The sequence below is a fragment of the Dasypus novemcinctus genome, chromosome 12 (assembly GCF_030445035.2).
Source record: "Dasypus novemcinctus isolate mDasNov1 chromosome 12, mDasNov1.1.hap2, whole genome shotgun sequence".
NCBI lineage: Eukaryota > Metazoa > Chordata > Mammalia > Cingulata > Dasypodidae > Dasypus > Dasypus novemcinctus.
Genome location: NC_080684.1, coordinates 4535353 through 4557676, shown reverse-complemented (window position 1 = coordinate 4557676; position 22324 = coordinate 4535353). Strand labels below are relative to the sequence as shown.

Below are 22324 nucleotides of genomic sequence, written 5' to 3'. Positions count from 1 at the left end.
AAAGATAAATATACTCAAGCTAAACCTTGTGTCATTCACTTCTTTCTAAAACTTTCAAAACCAATCCTCTGACTTTTTCAAAGACCACCCCATATTTTTATGGATTTTGGTTGTCCTGGTTAAGTGCTCTAAAGCACCTAATACCAAGAAGATTCTTACTAAACTATACATCTGAATTACTAAAATCTAAAATTACTTTCTTATCCATATGACTCCATATGACTTGAAATATTTGTGCTGGAAAAATATGCAAGGAAATTTAAAAAAATTTTTTAGATTTTATTTGTCTTTTTCTAAAGATACATAGATCACAAAAAATGTTACATTAAAAATATAAGAGGTTCCAATATACCTGACACCCCACCTCCTCTCCTCCCCTATCAATAACCTCTTTTGTCACTGTGGAACATTAATTGCATTTAGTGAATACATTTTGGAGCACTGCTACACTGCATGGATTATAATTTACATTGTAGTTTACACTCCTCCCCAGTCAATTCAGTGGGTTATGGGAGAACATATAATGTCCTGCATCTGCACCTGCAATATCATTCAGGACAGCTCCAAGTCCCAAAAATGCCCCCATGTCACACTGCTTCTTCCTTCTCTCTGCCCTCAGCAAATCCCATGGCCACTGTGTCTACACAATGATACAGTTTCTTCCATTGCTGGAGTCATAATAGTTCCACAGTAGAATACCAGTAAGTCCACTTTAATCTATATTTTATTCCTCCATACTGTGGACCCTGGGATGGCAATGTCCACTCCACCACCAAATTGAGATGGGGTTTAGATCCCACATGGCTGTTGGATGTGATTACCCTTCCTGCAGTTGTAGACATTCTTGGTTCCTTGGTGTAGTTGTTGACCATCCTCAATTCCTTGTTAGCTGACCTGGGTAAGTCCAATGAACCAGAAAGTAGATGTTGCAACTCTGCTAAAGCCTAGGGCCCAGCTGGCACATGAACAGCCCAGAGATTCATGTCTCCTGGGTATATACCAACCCCAGCACCAGCCACAGGTTCAGTAAAAGTGACAAAGGTGGTATGTGTAGAAAGGTCACATCTGAGCCCAACTCCATCACACTCAGGAGCACAAATGCCAAAGTAGGGCCCACTGGCAAGGCACTGAATTCCAGAGCCATCTGTCATAAGAACCTGTGTACCTCTATATCCATCAGAAGAACCAGTACCTTGGGTTGTATCTACTTTGGCTATCTTTGGGATCCTGCTGAGATGGGCATAAGCATGACACCTATGATGATCTCCAAATTCATTCTGAAGTCTCAGCAATATAAACTCATTTGCCTTTACCATTTCCCCTTTCTTTGAAGGTATTTTTCTAGTTGCATCACGATCTAGTGATTGGTAGTAATCCTTAGATGCCAGGGAGGATCATCCCCAGGAGTCATGTCCCATGCTGGGGGGAAGGGAATGCATTTACATGCTGTTTTTGGCTTAGAGAGTGGCCACATTCAAACAACATGGAGGCTCTCAGGAGGTAACTCTCAGGCACCCTACACCTCTAGGCCTAATTGAAATTTCAAGTACACAGGCTCCTAAACATAGTCATCAGTACCAAGGGCCCATCATTGGGCCATCCTTCTTCACTGGTCTTTGCCCTTGTAATTGGGGGATTGTTGCTGTTCCATTGGCATATGTGACAGAAGTCCCATGGCTAGGAACTCAGCACACCCTCAATTGTGTGCAACATTACCTACTATGACAATAACCAACAAATATCTGAAAACTTGTATATACCCTATATACATGCCCTAGAGAACTCCCTCCCAACCATGTGTCCCCCATCAATGACACCCCATACCAGTGCTTCTCTCCTGCCATAGTCAAACCCCTCTGTGATTCAAAAATTCTTCAAAAATGAAGTCTAATATATTGCCAAATTCCATTAGTAGGAAAATGAAACAGAAATGATATTTAAAATTTAGAAATAGATTACATACTAATTTAGAAAAACTAAAATAAAGTAAAAATAAATTGGGGTATTAAAAATGAAAAATACCATAAAACATTGTTTTTGACATTTTGCCTTTCTCCACTGTAATAGATGTTGCCCTTTATGTACAGTGGGAAGGCAACCTCTTCCACTCCTTCCTCAGTGTCTCTCTATATTTTTTTAATTTTTAATTTTGTCTTCAAAAAAGTTTTAGATCATTGGAAAGCCACATATACAATATAGAGGGCACCCATATATTTAACATCAAACTGTTTTCCCCCTTCCCCAGCAATGATCTTTTTACATGTGGATGTTATAATTGCTACAGTTGATGAACAGATATTGAAACATGGCTACTAACCATGGTTCCACTTTGGTTTACATTATGGTTTATATTTGAGACTGTACACTTTTCTAAATTTTTAGTTACATTATGGTTTTCATTATGGTTTACATTTTAGACTATACTCATAATTTTTTTTTTTTGAAACTTAACATGGCCTATATCCATCACTGCATGATCTTGTAGAACATTTCTATTGCCCACGTCTATCTATGCTATTCCCCTCTCCCCTACCCCTTGGTGCCCACAGTGACAACCAAGATTCACTGCTTGAAGAAGCAGATTCATAGACACTTGCAACAATGCTTAGGGCTTGACACACCAGACTGCCCCCCAATTGAGAACCACCAATGCTCACAAGAGCCCCCCTTCACTCTGTTTGAGAACCTCTGGCCTCCCCAGGATGGGGATACAAGACATCCCCATCCTTGTATTGGTCTCTACCCAATGATATAACACTATGACAAGATTAGTACCCACACACTCCCTAGAAGTCTGCCACAGGTGTACCTTGTGCTAGATACCCCCCATCAAAAACCTTAAACAACACTACCTTATTATATTTTCTAAAGAGTTTTCAGAACATTATAATTCTTATTGTTCTAGTGTGCACATTTTACTATCAAGCAAGGGAAAGACTATCCAGTATAGGTCTCATTATGTCACATCTACATTCAAACTTCCAAATATTAGGGGTTTCAAAAAAAATGATTAAGTTTCACTGTTGATTTCCGTATGAGTAATTTGGGTTTTAAAGAAATTTGAAATTAAAGCTATTATTAATATATGCTTGTATATGCTTTAATAATACATTCAGTTTATTTTGAGTTTTAAAAAAGCTTACTATTTTAGTAGTGTTAAATAATTACTGGCAGTATCAAATAACCTGCTCCCCAAAATATTTCTCCTTTTTCACCATTTAGATGCATGAATGCAATCAGATCTACATTCTATAATTTAAGGCACTAGGCCTATTGAATATAATTAGGCACTATGCATTGAATCTATCCAAATATCCAGCTTGTAACATATGGTTCTATAATCCAATCCCCCAGATGGCTGGTTTCCATAAGTATGGACTTTATGAAAAAGAAGGTAATGATACATTTCTCAAAAAAAAATTGTATATTTTAGCAGGTATTAACAGACCAATATGCTTCTTTTCTTTTCTTTTTTAATCTTCAAGATATATAAAAAAGTAAGCAATAGTAGTATCCTGGTAATCTTAATCAATACTCACTTACCATTCACTTTAGTGCACAAATTAAAACCTATTAGCAGTACCAGTAAACCATGACATTAAGGGAGCAAATACCCTAACACAAAACAAGAACATAAGAAAAAAATCTAAAGTATTTGCTGATAATATTTGTCAGTCATTTCAACTTAGTTCTTTTTATGATAAGTCAAATAATGAAAGAAATTAAGGGCAGTAACCTGATTCTCTCTCACAATCTTTATTTTTCATTTTAGTCTCCCTAGAATAAGCTTGAATCAAAGCCCTTTTGAAGAGATGTGGAAGTTAGAAGTCATCAGCAGACTATGATCACACTTTGCCTAGTACTAATTATCTCTCCAGTTAGTAGCATCATATGCACTAATTACAAAATTACTCAGATATATCTTGAAAAATAGAAAAATAAATTATTTCTGTATAGAAATGAAGCAATACATTTTAGGCAAAGGCTTTTTTTCTTCTTTATTTTCTTTTAAATGTTACAGTAAAAAAATCTGAGGACCCCATACACCCCCCACCCCACCCACCCCACCCCTCCCACATCAACAACCTCTTCCATCATTGCAGTACATCCACTGCACCTGGCGAATACATTCTGGAGCACTGCTGCACCACATGGACAGTGGTCCAAATTGTAGTCCACACTCTCCCCCAGGCCACCCAGTGGGTCATGGTAGGACACACAATGTCCAGCATTCATCCCTGCAGCACCACCCAGGACAACTCCAAATCCTGAAAATGCCCCCACACCATATCTCTTCTTCCATCTCCCTACCATCAGCAGCCACCGTGGCCACCCTCTCCACATCACTACTACAATTTCTTCCCTTACTAATCATAATAGTTCCTCAGCAGAACACCAGTAGCCCACTCTAATCCATACTCTATTCCTCCATCCTGTGGACCCTGGGATGGTTATGTCCCCCCTCTACATCAAGAGGGGGCTTAGATTCCACAAGGAGACAATGGATACAATTCTCCTGCTTACATCTGTAGGCACTCTTGACTCCCTGGTGTGGTGGTTGACTTTCTTCACTTCCCTGTCAGCTGGCTAGGGTAAGTCCAACAAACCAGAATGTAGGAGCCACAAGTCTGCTGAGGCCCAGGGCCTGGCTGTCACATGGATAGTCCAGAGATTCAGGTTTCCTGAGTACACACCAACCCAAATGCCAACCACAGGTCCAGTGAAAGTAATAGAAGAGGCATGAGTCCAACTCATATCTGAGTCCAACTCCATCACACTCAGGAACACAAACTCCAAAGTAGGGCCAACTGACATGGCCCTGAACTCCAGAGCCATCTGCCATGACAATAGAACCTGTGGGTCTCTGCAGCCCTCAGGGGAATCAGCACCTGGGTTTCCATCTACCTAGCTGTCTCTGGTACCCTGCTGAGGTGTGCATAAAGCATCACCCCTCTGATGACCTCCCAACTCTTTTTTGGAGACTCACAGCCATATAAACTCACTTGTCCTTTCCAGGCATAGGTATTTATAAAAAAAACAACACACAATATTTTATCATTTTAAAAATTCACTCTATTGAAATTAAAATAATTGCATTTCATTACATTTTTATCATGCATTTTAGGTTTTCTTATATAACCCTATGTTTTCAGACTAGTTTCTGTAGCAAGGTTAAAATGTAATATATGTGAAACCTACCAATCACCATAGAGTACATATTAAGTGTCTGTAACAAAGCACATAGAACTATCTGGTTTGATATTAACCTTAACTGTTAGTTTCTCTTCGTTAAGAAAAAATGAAAATGTGTAATCCTTCACTCTATCTTTATCACACTGAGAATTAAGAGACCACAGGAGTATTGTGTATTTTGATGTTAATAAGAGAAAAACACTAAAGAAACTCTCCAGCCCATTCTCAGAGAGCTCAACTTAATGATTAACTTTCTCTGTGGCAAACGTGTATAAAAGCTGTAAAAAAAAAACAACAACCCTCAACAAGGAGGCCAATTTCAGACTGGTAAGATCTCTTGTCTTCCACTAACCAATGAAGTCAATTTTCCTTCCTAGCTTAGTTCAGTGTGTCTATTATGCTATGCCAAGCAGCAAGCCCACAGATCCTTCTGATCACTTCAATTGCAGGCAATATTTTTCAAGAAAGTGATACTTTTAAAAAATATGTGTATATGTTGGAGGACAACTCTGAGCTTGGCTTATCCAAAAGCATAGAGCCATTCTAGCAAATAAACTTACAGTCTGGCTCTATGTGCTTTAAAACCCACTTAAGAAGAGACAATTTAAAGGAAAAAATGCAAAGTTACTTGTTATATGATCTAGATTTATTTCGTTTTTGTAGATAGTAAATCTCTCATAGAAATATGCTTTTTTTTTTTTTTTTAAAGAATAACGCCAAAGTTTCTTTATTGAGCCATTGTATGACAGGAAATTTCATTCAATCTAGTTTGGATTATTAAAGAAGAGCAAGATTTTCAAAAGGTGATGAGTCCATCTAAATTACTGATGATAAAACATTGAGAAACTCAGTGCAGAATATATCTTAAGGACTGGAACTCAGGTATGATATTTGGACAGGAATGTGTAAGTTCTATAACCATAGATGATAAATAAGTCAAAGGAGTAGAAGATATTGCCTAGGTAGAAAGATAGAAATGAAGGACTGGGACTATGTTCTAATGAGTTTTGACATTTAATATTTCAAAAATAGCTTGGAAATATATAATGTAGATCCAGAAAAAATCCCAAGAGAGTGTTGTGGTCTAGGAGACCAGGACAGAAATGGATAATGGAGGAAATTGGAATTTGTTGAAGATTCTAGTAAGGTGAAGATGTTTTCAGTAATCTGAGATGGAGGTAAGCAGATTCTCAAAGGAGTGCATGTAAGTACAGAATGTGTAACTCATATCAGAGTGCGTTGAGGAACAAAAGGAGGTGAAGACAAATCCACTAACTACAACCCATTGAAAAATGTTTACCTCAATTGGCAAGAGAATTTAATAACTGGAGAAATGAAAATCACATGCCAATAAAATTTAAATATTTTAATGATAGTACTTTGATAGAATCAGTGTTTGAAAATTGGCAGTATTTATAAATGGTAATAGGGAAGGGCAAGGTCACATCTCATAATTTAGGGAGCTCCCAAGTAAACAAAAAATAAGAAGCCACCTTGAGGTCTATTCAACTCTGAGGCACGTTACAGAGACAAACCACATTTTGCTCTTCTCCCAAAGTTCTGTGCTTTTCAGCTTATTTATCTATGGGAAAATGCAACCTTTAATTGTATTCCCTTCCTTTAGGGAAAACATTTAATAAATCCAAGGTGTGATCCATTCCAGGAAGAAAACCTTGAATGCATAGACTGTAGATACAGCACTTAGGGTTTCATTCAAAGAGATGCATTCTATCCATCTTGATTTGATTTACAAGGTAATTAATTTAAAATCCTCTTATGATGATGGAAAATGAAGAGATAAGGCCACTGAGAAGGATGATTGAAAGAATATTTTATTAACTAATCCAATAAATACTTTAGTGTTCATTCTTTGTAACAGGAAACATTCAAAGTCCAGGAGATAAAAAAGGGAAACACATGTACTAGTTCTCTATGGACAAAGTTTGAATTCTCTGGAGGAAGACTGGGATTAAAAATGAAATGAAGCATTCTGGGAATATGGTATCTGAGCAGGCAGGCAGGGCTCAACTCTCTCAAAATAACAATGTAGAAAGAGTCAAAACTTTTTCAAGGGACCTGCTTTGGAGCTCAGCAGATCAGGGCAGTGCTACAAAACTCCAAGAGGTTGAGGGTCAGAGAGATGAACAACACAAAACAACAAATGTGAGTTACCAAACCACACAGTGGCTGGGTCTTCCCTTCTACACTCCAAATGTAGTAGGCTGGGGTAAAACCCCAGTCTCACTTCAGCCGAGAGGGGAATAGACATCTTCCTCCCTGTAAGCTGTTACAAGGGAAAAGGAAGGGAGAATCAGGAGGCTTCTCTTCAGTGAATTCACCAAGAAGAGCCTGCTTTGAATTTCAGCTCTGGCCAGATCAAAATAAAGGAAAATGGAGAGTGGAACTCTGTTGGAAACTGAGGCACAGTGGCCTCTCAAGGAAAGATGTGCTGTCTCCATTCTAGTGCTGTCTCCATGACTACACTTGCAACCTATGCAGTAATTAAGAGTTCCCAGCAAATGGGATGAAGTTGTTAAAGGCTGAAAGAAAAGATGAGCACATACCTTTTGTAGTGAATAGAACACTTAGCCTTTGTACCTTGAGAATTTTTTAAATTCCTTAGACTATGGGTAATGCTGCTTGATGTCACGTATGCTATGTGTTACTGCTTATTGGCATGTAGGCTACGTGTTTCTGCTTATTGTCATGTACACTGGAGTATATAGAGAGCCCCGGGTAAACAATAAAGTTGTCTGAGGAGTTTTTACTCACAGACCCCCTGATCCCAGCTCTCTTGTTCTTTTTCTCTCGCTCTTTGTTTCCTTCTCCCTTTTCTCTTTCTTTCATTCCCAATACCCTTCGGGTCCAAATCTCCAACAAAATTCCTCATTGAAAAGGTAAACTGATGAGTGCCATCCACTAGCCAGTCTGAAAGTTACATGGACAAAACTGCTTTTGGGTCTCTCTGTACCTTAACTCTGGAAGAAAATCTGCAAAACACTGGTGACTCCCTGGCATGATTTTGATACCTTAAGTTGGGCAGTTTTAAAGACTTAAAATGAGTTGAGGAAAGTGGATTTGACTTAACTTATAAAGAGTCTGCCTATCACATGGGAGGTCTAGCGTTCAAACCTAGGGCCTCCTGACTCATGTGGTGAGCTGGCTCACAAGCAGTGCTGATGCATGCAAGGAGTGCCCTGCCAGACAGGGGTGTCCCCCGCATAGGGGAGCCCTATGTGCAAGGAGTGCACCCCATAAGGAGAACCACCACATGTGAAAAAAGCACAGTCTGCCCAGGTGTGGCACCACACACACGGAGAGCTGACACAGCAAGATGACACAACAAAAAGAGACACAGATTCCCAGTGCTGCTGACAAAAATCCAAGCGAATACATACAGAAGAACACACAGCGAATGGACACAGACAGCAGACAACAGGCAGTGAGGGGAAGGGGAGAAAAATAAAAATAAATCTTTTTAAAAATGAGTGGAAACATATATAAAAGATGTGTGAAAAAAAGACTAGAGAGAAATTGGCCATCAGAATAAATTCAACAACAAATTTAGGTGCCTAGACATCAGCTTCTCTCTGAGGTCAATGGTTCTATAGCATGTTGGCTGTGGGAAGAGCATATCAAGTGGAGCAGTGATTACCACAGTAATGTAAATAGACCTTAAACACAATTGGCTTTTGTTATAGACCAGCGATACTGACCAGACTCAGACTTTGAATAAAATTCAAATTGAGAGCTTTATTAGCCACGTGGCGACTGTTTCACCCTACGCAGAGGGGAGAGCAGTCCCGAGTCTCAGGGAAGGGTGGTTTTATAGCTTTAGGAAGGGGGACATTTACTAATAAGTGAGCAAGCAAGCAGACACAGAAGTGGAACACTGCAGTTAGCTGAAGATAACATATCTATGTTTTTTTTCTTTTTGAAAGGCTTCTTCTTGTAAGCAGTCCCATATTACTTATTGGCACTCTCCTTACAGGCTGTCCTGTTATTTATTGGCACTCTCTTTACAGACTGTCCTAAGTTATTTATTAGCACTCTCTTTACAGACCATCTTAAGTTATTTATCTATTTGAAGGCACTTGCAATTCCCACCTCCCAATGTAGTTCTATTCCTATTTTCCCAATGTGGCCTTACCCTTACACTTTATGGTCTGCTCCCAAGGAGAGATAATATTTATGGTATTGCAAATATGGAGCTTAGATTAATAACTGCAGCTCAAAGAAAAACTTGTGCATTAATGAGTATATCAATTAGTATTAAGTACTATACCTATATCTCTTGTATTCTAGATCATATGCAGAGGGAAAATGAACATATTAAAAGTCCTGGTATATTTAATTCATTTTCTAATTAATGAAAGGGCCTATAAAACAAAACAAAACAAAAATGGCTCTTTTAAGTACTGTCTTTATTTTGCTTACCATATGCATATCTTGTTATTGCCTATGCTATCTTTGTGACTTTATGACTAGGGCAATGCCTCTCTTCTTACCTCTCCCAGCTGTTCTATGCATAACCACTCCTGTAGGAACTGGGGTTGGCAGTTTATACCCAAACCAAGCAGGTCTACCCCAATCTCTCACTAGAATTAATTAACAGAATGAAAGAACACAAGGAAGAATGCTGTTTTCCATCAACTTTGGGAGGATGCAGTCTCTGAAGGCACATGGACTTTCTTTTGTGGAACAATAATGGCTGAACCCTTTTTGGATCTGCTCATCACCATCCTCTATCCTTCTTGTGGGACAATGTATCTTCAAAATTCGAACTAATTTTATTTTGTACAGAATCAATGCTTATTAGTCATTTCCTCTTGTTCCAAACAGGTTGCTAGACCTGTCTTCCCTCACTCTCAGTAGAATAGCCAGAGAGGTTTATGCCCTTTCAGACAGGGTCTATTGCCCTAAACAAGCAGGAAGTAACTGCAGAATAATGACCATCTCCCCCAGCACTTGATTAAGAATAAGCACATGAACTCTCTGAGTGGGGAGTTGAGGCAGTTTAGTACAGGGAAATGAGAATATGAGCCACAGGTAACATGGCCAACAGACAACATGCCCACAAGACACCACCAAGATCTTGACCTTAAACTTGAGGTCCTAGTTTCCCTTTTTGGGACCTCCCCTTGGCCCCAGATATTCCAAACATTCCTTACCATTATTCCCCACCTTTGGTGGTGTAGCCAATGACAGCTGATGTCTCTACCCTTGGAATTAGCAGGGGGAGTGGTAATTAATAGATTAATAAGGGTAATCACACAAACCAGATTGCTCTCTCTGCCTGAAGGAGCCCACACCAAATCTTGGTGCATATTTCCATCCTTCTCTCCCATTTCTTAGCAAGCTCTGTTCTTTCCCATCATTTTCCAATAAATTTTTTCTGATGGACAAAGAAAAGAGATGAAAGAGGGGAGTGGATGTAACTCAAGTGATTGAGCATTTGTTTCCCATATAGTAGGTCTTGGGTTTGATCCCTGGTACCTCCTCAAAACAAAACAAACAAATGGAAAAATGACTCTTATTGGGGAGTGGAAATAGTTGAGGGGTTGAGCATCTGCTTCCAATGAATGAGTTCCTGTTTAATCCCCGGAATCTCCTAAAAAAAAAAAAAAAAAAAAGACATAAAACTGAATTCTAACTGCAACCCTGGGAGATATATAAAAAGAACAGCAAACTATTCCCAAATCAAACCAATCCAAAGGAAAGAAATAGTAAAGAGCAGAAATAAATGAAATAGAAAACATAAAACTATAGAGAATCTCAACAAAACCAAAAGTTGGTTCTTTGAGAAGATCAAATCAACAAACCCAGATTCATAGATACTGCAAAAATGCTGAGGGAGGAGGGCAGGGAAAGATGGGGGCTGAGTGAGCTTACCTGATGGTCTCTCCTGCAAAGCAGCAGCTGGGCATCGTTGGAGGTTCTCCGGGACCAGGCTGTTTCAGGATTTTTGCAGGGCAGGAGGTATCTGGACATCGATTTGGTGGGAAGGTGCTGCAGGGAACACCTCACATTTGCTGGGTTTCCTCATCCTCCACTACATTTCTCTGTGAATTGATTTTGGCTACCTATACTATCCCCTTTCCCCTACATCTTGATATCCTCCATCATCTACTGTCTCTCCTATATTCCACCTCCCTTTCTTTGATCCACAAATCATCTAACTCTTAATTTATAATACCTTTGTTTTGTTTTCTGTTATCCACTCTTGAAACTATTACCTTTCTTTTCTCTTTCCCTCTCTCATGAAAATACTAGCTTTTTAATTCATACCATATTCCTCCCATATTCAGTCAACTACCTCATTATAGGTACTATACCTACTGCTATAACTCTACACAACTTACATGAATCTAATAGCCATCCTCCCAGATCTCATATTGTTGCTCTGTTAACATTTATCACCAATACTACTTTACACTTTTTCCTTGCTTACACAATTGCCTTTCCCTGGCCCTAATACTTTCCTTTAAAGTGAACTCAACCAGCAATAAGAAATTAGAATAAGAAGAACAAAGTGACAAAGAGAATAAACTGACTTATGCAAAAACAACAGCTAATTAATCCCAAAGACTAGACAAAGAAGCTAAGGAACTGATTAAACCCGTCAAGATAAAATGATGACCAGACAGCAACAAAAATCAACAAACCACACCAGTAATCAGGAAAACATGGCTGAATCCAATGAACAAACTAAAAATCAGGAAGGGGAGCAGAACTTCACACAAGTAATGAAAGATCTCAGAACATTTATCACCAACAAATTTAATGAAGGAAGAGGTTAACAACATGAAGACAACACTTGGAGGGGAAATTGCAGACATATGCAAAAAGATAACAGATATGATGGGAATGAAAACCACAGTTCAAGAAATCAAAAATACACTTGCAGCAAATATCAGCAGACTAGAAGAGGCAGAGCAGAGAATTAGTGATGTGGAAGACAGTATATCGGGAATCAAACAGATAACAGAATTGGTCAATAAAAAGATAGAAAAAATCTAGCTAGGATTTAGGGACCTGAATGATAATGCAAAATGCTCAAACATACGTATTATAGGTAAACCAGAAGGAGAAGAGAAGGGAAAGGGGTCAGAAGGAGTGTTGCAGGAAATACTGGCTGAAAACTTCCCAAATCTACTGAAAGAGACAGAAGTACATATCCAAGAAGCACAGCGCACCCCAAACATCATAAACCCCAACAGGCCCACCCCAAGACATATACTTGTCAAATTACCCAATGCTCAAGACAAAGAGAAAATTCTAAAAGCAGCAAGAGAAAAGAAAACCATCACATATAAGGGAAGCTCCATAAGATTAAGTGCAGATTTCTCATCTGAAACCATGGAGGCAAGACAGCAGTGGTATGATATAGTCAAGGTACTAAAGGAAAAAAATTTCCAACCAAGAATACTCTATCCAGCTAAGCTAGCATTCAAAAATGATGGAGAGTTCAAAATATTCACAGATAAACAGAAACTGAAAGAGTATACCAACAAGAAACCTCCCCTTCAAGAAATTCTAAAGGGAGTTCTGCAGGAAGAAAGGAAAAAACAGGACAGGCAGAGTTGGAGGAGAGTGTAAGAGCAACAAAAAAGACAAAAAGAGAAGGGGAAAGAAAAGCAAACAAAATATGACAAACACAAGTCCAATCAAAATATAGCTAACACAAATAATTCCTTGAAAGTAATAACACTGAATGTCAATGGATTAAACTCACCTATCAAAAGATTCAGACTGGGACATTGGATAAGGAAATATGACCCATTTATATGCTGTCTACAAGAGACACATCTTAAATCTGGAGACTCATGGAGGTTGAAAGTGAATGGTTGGAAAACAATCATACAAGCAAACAATAACCAAAAAAAGGCAGGAGTAGCTATATTAATATCAGACAAAATAGACTTTAAATGTGAAACAATTGTGAGAGACAAAGAAGGATACTACATTTTAGTGAAAGGGACAATCTGTCAAGAAGATCGAGCAATCATAAACATTTATGCCCCTAACAAGGGCGCCTCTAAATACGTGAGGGAAACGCTGGAAAAACTAAGTGAAAGAATAGATGCATCTACAATTATAGTGGGGGATTTTAATACGCCACTATCAACTCTGGACAGAACATCTCAAAAGAGAATCACTAAAGAAATGAAACATTTGAACAGTATATTAGAGGAGCTGTATCTAATAGACATATATAGATCATTACACCCAAACACAGCAGGATATACATTTTTCTCAAGTGCACATGGATCATTCTTCAAGATAGACCATAGGCTAGGCCACAAAGAAAGGCTTAATGAATTCAGAAAGATCGAAATCATACAAAATAATATCTCTGACCACAGTGGAGTCAAGCTGGAAATCTGTAAGGGTCAGAGGCCAAGATTTCACACCAAGATTTGGAAATTAAACAGCACACTCTTAGAAAAACAGTGGGTCAAAGAGGAAATTACAAAAGAAATCAACGACTACCTTGAAACAAATGATAATGATAACAAAACATACCAAAATTTATGGGATGCAGCAAAGGCAGTACTGGGAGGGAAATTTATAGCCATAAATTCATATATCAAAAAAGAAGAAAGAGCAAAAATTGAAGAACTAACTGCACATTTGGAGGAATTAGAAAAAAAAAAAAAAAAGTAATCCAACAGGAAGAAGAAGGAAGGAAATAACAAAGATAAGAGCAGAACTAAATGAAATAGAAAATAAGAAAGCACTTGAAAAGATAAACAAGACCAAGAGCTGGTTTTTTTGAGAAGATCAACAAAATTGACAAACCTTTAGCGAGACTAACAAAGAAAAAAAGAGAGAAGATGCAAATACACAAAATAAGAATGAGAAAGGAGATATCACCACGGACCCCAAAGAAATAAAAACTATCATAACAGGATACTTTGAAAAACTATATTCCAACAAAAATGACAAGTAAGAGGAAATGGACAAATTCCTAGAAACACATAATCAGCCCATATTGATGAAAGAAGAAATTGATGATCTCAACAAACCAATCACAAGTAAAGAGATAGAATCCGTCATTAAAAACCTCCCAACTAAGAAGAGTCCAGGGCCAAATGGCTTCACAGGTGAATTCTACAAAACATTCCAGAAAGAAATAACACCAATCCTGCTGAAACTCTTCCAAAAAATTGAAACAGAAGGAACATTGCCTAATTCCTTCTATGATGCCAATATTACCCTAGTACCAAAGCCAAACAAAGACACCACAGGAAAGTAAAATTACAGACCAATTTCTCTAATGAACCTAGATGCAAAAATCCTCAACAAAATACTTGCTAATCATATTCAACAACACATTAAATGAATTAAAGACCACGACCAAGTGGGATTCATTCCAGGTATGCAAGGATGGTTCAACATAAGAAAATCAATCAATGTAATATACCATATAAACAGATTGAAGGGAAAAAATCACATGATTATGTCTATAGATGCAGAAAAAGCATTTGACAAAATACAGCACACTTTCTTGATAAAAACACTCCAAAAGATTGGAATACAAGGAAATTTTTTGAACATGATAAAAAGTATATATGAAAAACCTACAGGCAACATTGTTTACAATGGAGAAATCCTAAAATCCTTCCCTCTAAAGTCAGGAACAAGACAAGGATGCCCACGCCTCCCCTTCTATTTAACATTGTCTTAGAAGTACTTGCTCGAGCACTCAGGCAAGAACAATATATAAAAGGCATTCAAATTGGAAAGGAAGAAGTCAAAATTTCATTATTTGCAGATGACATGATCCTATACATAGAAACCCTGAGAGATCTACAACAAAGCTTCTAGAACTCATAAATGTGTTCAGTAAAGTCGCAGGTTATAAGATCAATGTGCAAAAATCAGTAGCATTTCTGTACACCAATAATGAGCAAGACCAGGAGGAAATCAAGAAACAAATACCATTCACAATAGTAAATTAAAAAATCAAATATTTAGTAATAAATTTAACTACAGATGGAAAAAACTTATACACTGAGAACTATACAAGACTGTTCAAGGAAATCAAAGAAGACCGAAATAAATGGAAGAATATTCCCTGTTCATGGATAGGAAGACTAAATATTATTAAGATGTCTCTCCTACCAAAAGTGATCTACACATTCAATGCAATCCCAATAAAAATCAACATAGTCTTCTTTAAAGAACTAGAAAAACTAACTATGAAATTTATTTGGAATGGAAAGAGGCCCTGAATAGCCAAAGACATATTGAAAAAGAAAAATGAAATTGGAGGAATCACACTACCTGACTTCAAAACATACTACAACGCTACAGTAGTGAAAACAACATGGTATTTGCATAAGGAGAGACACACAGACCAATGGAATCGAATTGAAAGTTCTGATACAGAACCTCATATATATAGCCATATAATATTCAATAAAGGCACCAACCCCTCTCAACTGGAAGAGAATGCCTATTCAACAAATGGTGCCTGGAGAACTGGATATCCATATGTAGAAGAATGAAAGAGGATTACATCTCACACCTTCTACAAAGGTCAACTCAAGATGGATCAAAGACCTAAATATAAGAGCCAAGACCATAAAGACCTTGGAAAGCAGTGTAGGGAAACATCTACAGGACCCTGTAATAGGAAATGGCTTCATGAATATCACACCAAAAGCACAAGCAGCAAAAGAACTTATAGACAAATGGGACTTCCTAAAAATTAAAGCCTTCTGCACCTCAAAGGAGTTTGTCAAGAAAGTAAAAAGGGAACTCACAATGGGAGAAAATATTTGGCAACCATATATCTAATAAGAGACTTATAACTTGCATATATAAAGAACTCACATATCTTGAAAACAAAAAGATAAACAGCTCATTTTAAAAAATTGGAAAAAGATTTAAACAGACACTTCTCCAAAGAAGAAATACAAATGGCTAAAAAGCACATGAAAAAATGCTCCAAATCTCTAGCTATCAGGGAAATGCAAATCAAAACAACAATGAGATACCATCTTACTCCCATAAGATTGGCAGCTATAAAAAAAAACAGAAGAATACAAATGCTGGAGGGATGTGAAGAAATGGGAACACTCATCCACTGCTGGTGGGAATGCAGAAGGATCCAACCATTCTGCAGGACAGTTTGGCTGTTTCTCAAAAAACTAACCATAGATTTGCCATATGACCCAGCCATACCACTGCTTGGTATAAACCCAGCAGAATTGAAAACAAGGATACAAACCGATATATGTACACCAATGTTCATGGCAGCATTGTTCACTATCGCCAAAAGTTGGAATCAACCCAAATGCCCATCAACAGACAAGTGGCTCAATAAAATGTGGTATATACATACAATGGAATACTACTCGGCTTTAAGAACAAATACAGTACAAACGACACGTGATAACATGGATGAATCTTGAGAACCTTATGTTGAGTGAAGCAACCCAGGCATTGAAGGACAAATACTACATGACCTCAATGATATGAAATAAGCAAGCTGCCTCAGAGAGCTAGAGACTGGAAGATAGGCTTACAGGAAATTGGGGGGTGGAGGAAGGATGCGAGCCGACGTCTGCAGGGGTGGAACCTATGGTGAGCTGGCGGTAAGTATGAGCACAAAGAAGAGATAAATGGGGGCAAGGGGTTGCCTTTGGTTGGGGCTTTGCAGGTTTGAGGGGGGCTGGGGATGGGCGGATGGGTAACAGTGCCCAAAAATTGGGGGGACAGAGGAGCAACATACGAACATAGGAGAGTGTCAGGTGTTGGTTGAGAGTAAAATGCTGAGAAAACTGTATCAACATATAATTAAGAGGATTACCTGTTTAGGATGCTCAGGGGGGATGGTGTGACACGGGACGGACTCTTGGGGAATGTCTGAATGCTCATTTTGCCAGGGTGGGTTATACCATTGGATAGAGACCCAAGTAGTGAGAGTGGGGGTGGACCCATATCCTGGGGAGGACTAATGCCATCAAAAAAGAGGGAACTGTATCTCTTGAGAGAAAGGATGGCTCCCAGGGCATTAGGGCAGTTGAGCAAGTCAGGCCCGGAACACTGTTGCAAGTATCTCTGGACGTGGCTCCTCGGAAATGGAGATTGGCTGTCACTGTGGGCCCCAAGGGGAGGGGAAAATGGATGTTGAATGGATGGAACCAAGGTAAATGTGGGGGTAAGAGAGGAGTTTCGCGAGAGTACACAAGGATGGATATAAAACATGTAATATTACACCAAAAACATATAGGGGATGACAGACTAATAATGTTAACCATAATGTAAAACATAGGATAACTAAAAATTTAGAAAACTGTATATCCTAAAGTATGAACCACAATGTAAGCACAGATGTCACCTTGTTTGAAAGCTATTGTCTCAGAGTCTGTACATCAGTTTAAGTAAATATGATATGAATAAGTTATAAGAATATCGCTGTGGAAGGGAAAAGGTTTTATGGTGGATGTGTGGGAGTACTGTTTATTGTATATATGAATTACTGTGATCTGGGGCTCTTGTGAAGAGAAGCTCAATAATTAGGAAAAAAGAAAAGAAAAAGTTAGGATGTAGAATTTTTCCAAATCAATACATATTCTATATCTAACCTTTAAACCCATTGCTATATTCCATTTTACTAGTAAGGGATCCAGACATTATATTGGGCTTCACTTTTCAGGAAGTTTTAGATCACAGAGTGGTTCAACAATGGCAGCAGAGGAATACTGGTATAGGATGTTACTGACAGGTGATATATGGTTGACAGGAAGTTATACAGGGCATATGTCCAGGGTGCATGGTAATGTTTGGATATACTCATAGTGGCAACAATTAAAAACAACAGCTGGGGGGGGTACTGGGTTCCTGGCCAGGGGTGCTCTGTCGTGGTCCCTAGGGGAGCAGTGGCAGTCCCCCAGGTGCAACGGTAAGGACCAGGAAGGAATGAGGGTCCAACAGTGAGCCCCTGATACTAATGACTATGCTTGTGAGTCTATACGCCTGAAATAAGAACAAGGCCTAGAGCAGCACTGTGCTTAGGAGTTTTCTCCTGACAGCCTTCATGTTACTCAAATGTGGCCAGTCTCGAAGCCAAACTCAGCATGTAAATGCAATGCATTCCCCCCAGCGTGGGACATGACACCTGGGGATGAGCCTCCCTGGCACCGAGGGATCACTACCAAGTACCAGCTGATGATGCAACTAGAAAATGACCTTGAATTAAAGGCTCAACGCGGACCAGCAGAATATCCCTGTCTACATATAATAACAGGAGTTTAAAATGCTGTTTGACCTAAATCAAGGGGGAAATGGAAAGGACAAATGAGTTTATATGGCTATGAGTCTCTGAAAAAGAGTCTGGAGGTTATCAGAGGGGTTGCCCTTATGCACACCTGAGCAGAGTCTCAGAGACAGATAAAGTAGATACAACCCCAGGTATTGGTACTTCTGAGGGCTACAGAGACCCAAAGGTTTTATGGTCATGGCAGATGGAGTTTACTGCCATGTCAATTGGCCCTTCTTTGGAGTTGGTGACCATGAGGTGCAGCAATGCCCAGAGATATACTTACTAAATGCAATGGATGTGTCATGATGATGGGAGAGAGTGTTGCTGTGGGGGGAGTGGTGGGGTGGGGGCGGTGGGGTTGAATGGGACCTCATATTTTTTGAATGTAATATTTTTTAAAAATTAAAAATTAAAAAAAAAAAAAAAACCCAATGCTGAGGGCTTGACCCACTAGAATATCCTCCCAATAGGGAGCCACCAATGGTCTCAAGAGACACCGTGCCCTCTGTTTGAGAAGAGCAGGCCTCCCAAGGATGGGGGTACAACAATTTCCCACTCATTGTATGGGTCTCTACCCAATGATATAAAACACTATGACAAGATGAGCACTCACACACTCCCTACAAGCCTGCCCCAGGCGAACCCTGTGCCAGGATTCCCCTGTAAATCACCTTAAACAAGGAACACTTCCTTATTATATTTTCTAAAGAGTCTCCTCAACATTATAGTTTCAACAACATATTGACATTCTCCCGTGTTACCTGCTCCCCCCAAAACCTCCCCACAATTCCATGGACCATCTCACTTACCCAGGTAGGCTAACAGGGAGGTGAACATGGTCAACCAATACTACAGAGAACTGAGAGTGTCTATAACTGCAAGCAGGAGAATTGCATCCATCAGCCGTGTGGGATCTAAGCCCCTTCTCATTTTAGAGGTGGAGTGGACATTACCATCCCAGGGTCCACAGGATGAAGGAATAAAATATAGATTAGACTGGATTTGCTAGTATTGTGACTTTAGCAATGGAAGAAATTGTATCAAAGATGTTGAGACTGTGGCCATGGTAGTTGCTGAGGGCAGGGAGAGGGAAGAAGAGGTATGATGTGGGGGCATTTTCAGGACTTGGAGTTGTCCTGAATTATACTGGAGAGTATAAACTACAATGTAAATATAACCCATGCATTGCTGCAGTGCTCTAAAATGTATTTACCAAATGCAATGAATGTACCACAATGATGAAAGAAGTTCTTGATGTGGGAGGAGTGGGGGCATGGGGTGTGGAGTATATGGGAACCTCCTATATTTTTTAATGTAACATTTTTTTGTGATCTATGTATCTTTAAAAAACAATAAAAAATAGTAAATAAAAAAATCAACAAACCCTTAGATGACAAAAAAGAATATACAAATAAAATTAATTATGTCAAGGGGACATTAAAACTGGCACCTCAAGTAATAGAGATCATGAGAGGATACTATGAAAAACTGTAAAAAACTAGATAATGTAGATGAGGTGGACAAATTCCTAGAAAAACAATAATCAGCTTCAATGACTCTAGAGGAAATAGAAGACCTAACAGCCAATCACAAGTGAAAAGATTGAAGCAGTTATCAAAATATTGCCACAGGTCCTATGGCAGATGGCTCTGAAGTTCAGTGCCTTGCCAGGGGGTCCTACTTTGGAATTTGAGCTCCTGACTGTGATAGAGTTTGACTTAGATGGGACCTCTCTACACATGCCTCTTCTGTCACTTTTATTGAAACTGTGATTGGTGCTGGGGTTTGTGTATGCTTAAGAGACTTGAATCTCTGGGCTGTCCATGTGCCAGCTCTGCACCCTGAGCCTCAGCAAAGCTGCAACACCTACTCTCTGATTCATTGGACTTACCCACTTCAGAAAACAGGGAGGTAAGAATTGCCAACTATAACACCAGGAAACCAAGAGAGTCCACAACTGTAGGCAGGAAAATCCCATCAATCAGCTATGTGTGATCTAAGCACCCTCTCAATTTAGAGGTGGAGTGGACATAATAATCCCAGGGTCCTTAGGACTGAGGAATAAAATATGGATTAGAGTGAATTAACTGGTATTCTATTATAGAATTATGACTATACCAATGGAGGAAAATATATCATTGATGTGGAGACAGTGGCTGTGGGAGTTGCTGAGGGTAGTTGGAAGAAGAGGTGTGATATGGAGGCATTCTGGGGACTTGGAGTTGTCCTGATTGATAATGTGGGGACAGATGCAGGGCATTATATATCCTGCCATAACCTACTGAATGTATTGGGGAGAGTGTAAACTACAATGTAAACTATAATCCATCCTGTGTAGCAGTGTTCCAAAATATATTCATCAAATGCAATAAGTGTGCCACATTGATGAAAGAGGTTGTTGATGTGGGAGGAGTGTGGGAATGTAGGGATTGGTTGTATACTGGAACCTTTTTTTTAATGTAACATTCTGTGTGATCTGTATATCTCTTTAAAAAAAGATAAACTTGCTACTTATTTTACAAAAAGGAGTTCATTAACACACACACATACATACACATGCAAAAACTGCCACATGAAAAGCCATGGACCAAATAGCTTCAGGGGTGAATTCTATCATTCTTTCAAAGACAGTCTAATACCAAACCTGCTCAAGCTCTTCCAAAACATTGAACAGGAAAGAATGCTATGAAACTCACACTATGAAGTTAATATCATCCTAACACCAAAACCAGAAAAATATATTATGGAAAAAGAAAATTACAGATCAATAATTCTAATGAATATAGATGCAAAAATCCTCAACAAAATACTTGCAAATTACTTCCAAAAGTACATTGCAAAGAATTATACAATATGACCAACTGGGTTTTATACCAGGTAAGCAAGGGTATTTCAGCATAAGAAAATAAATTAATGAAATAAGCCACATTGATAAGTTAAAGAAGTAAAAATCACATGATCCAATCCAACTCCACAATCTACCCCAAGAGCAGCACTGCTAAATCCAATCACATTGCTGCACTGTCATGTCCATCTACTTCAGAAACTACACCCTTCCACCATCCATGAAAAGTCCAACCCAAGCTCCACCTTACTGTCCCTCATGGAGCAGTGCAACCAACTCCTAACACTGCACTACTCTCACACTGCTCCATTGGCCAAATACACACTTCCACTTTATCACAGATTTTCCCATATGAGCATTGAGTCAACAACCTCTACTTCCTGTTTCCTCTAATCCAATCTTCTAGATTCTAGTTCTGTGAGTCTGTTCAATTTGCTTAATCAGTGAGGTCAAGTAACGTTTGTCCTTCAGTGCCTGGCATGCTTCTCTCAACATAGGGACTTCACTATTCATCTAAGTTATCCCTTGTGTTAATATTGCATTCCTTTTCACAGTTGAGTAATATTCCATTGTATGTATATACCACAGTTTGCTTACCCATTAATGAGGTGATGCATATTTGGGCTGCTTCCAACTTTTGGCAATAATGAATAAAGCTGCTATGAACTTGGTGTGCATATATGTGTTCATATCCCTGCTTTCAATTCTTCTGGCTTTATACCCAGGAGTAGGTTTGCTGTATCATATGGCAGTTCTATACTTAGCTTCTTGAGGAACCATCAAACTGTCCTCCACAATAGCTGGACCATTCTACATTCCCACCATCACTGGATAAGTGTTCCCTTTCCTCCACATCCTCTCCAACACTGGTAGTCTCCTATTTTTTTAAATAGTCACAAGTCTAATGGGTGTGAGATGATATGTCATTGTAGTTATAGATTTGCATTTCCCTTATAGTTAATGATGTTGAACATCTTTTCATGTACTTTTTGGCATTTTGTATTTCTTCT

The 22324-nt window shown here is 38.9% G+C and overlaps 1 protein-coding gene across 7 annotated transcripts in view; it reads right to left on the bottom strand.

Moving 5' to 3' along the window:
• The window catches only part of LOC131280545 (zinc finger protein 596-like), a 112169-nt gene that overhangs the window by 47591 nt on the left and 42254 nt on the right, over nt 1-22324 (bottom strand). For 2 of the 7 annotated variants that reach the window (XR_011650201.1, XR_011650200.1), the window contains 2 exons: nt 11086-11202; nt 7011-10804 (listed from right to left, as the gene is read on the bottom strand). The exons of the other annotated variants lie outside the window; for them this stretch is intronic. The gene's annotated coding sequence lies outside the window, so the exon portion shown is untranslated. Of the gene's footprint in view, nt 1-7010; nt 10805-11085; nt 11203-22324 lie in introns of those variants that run through there. 7 annotated transcript variants of the gene reach the window in all.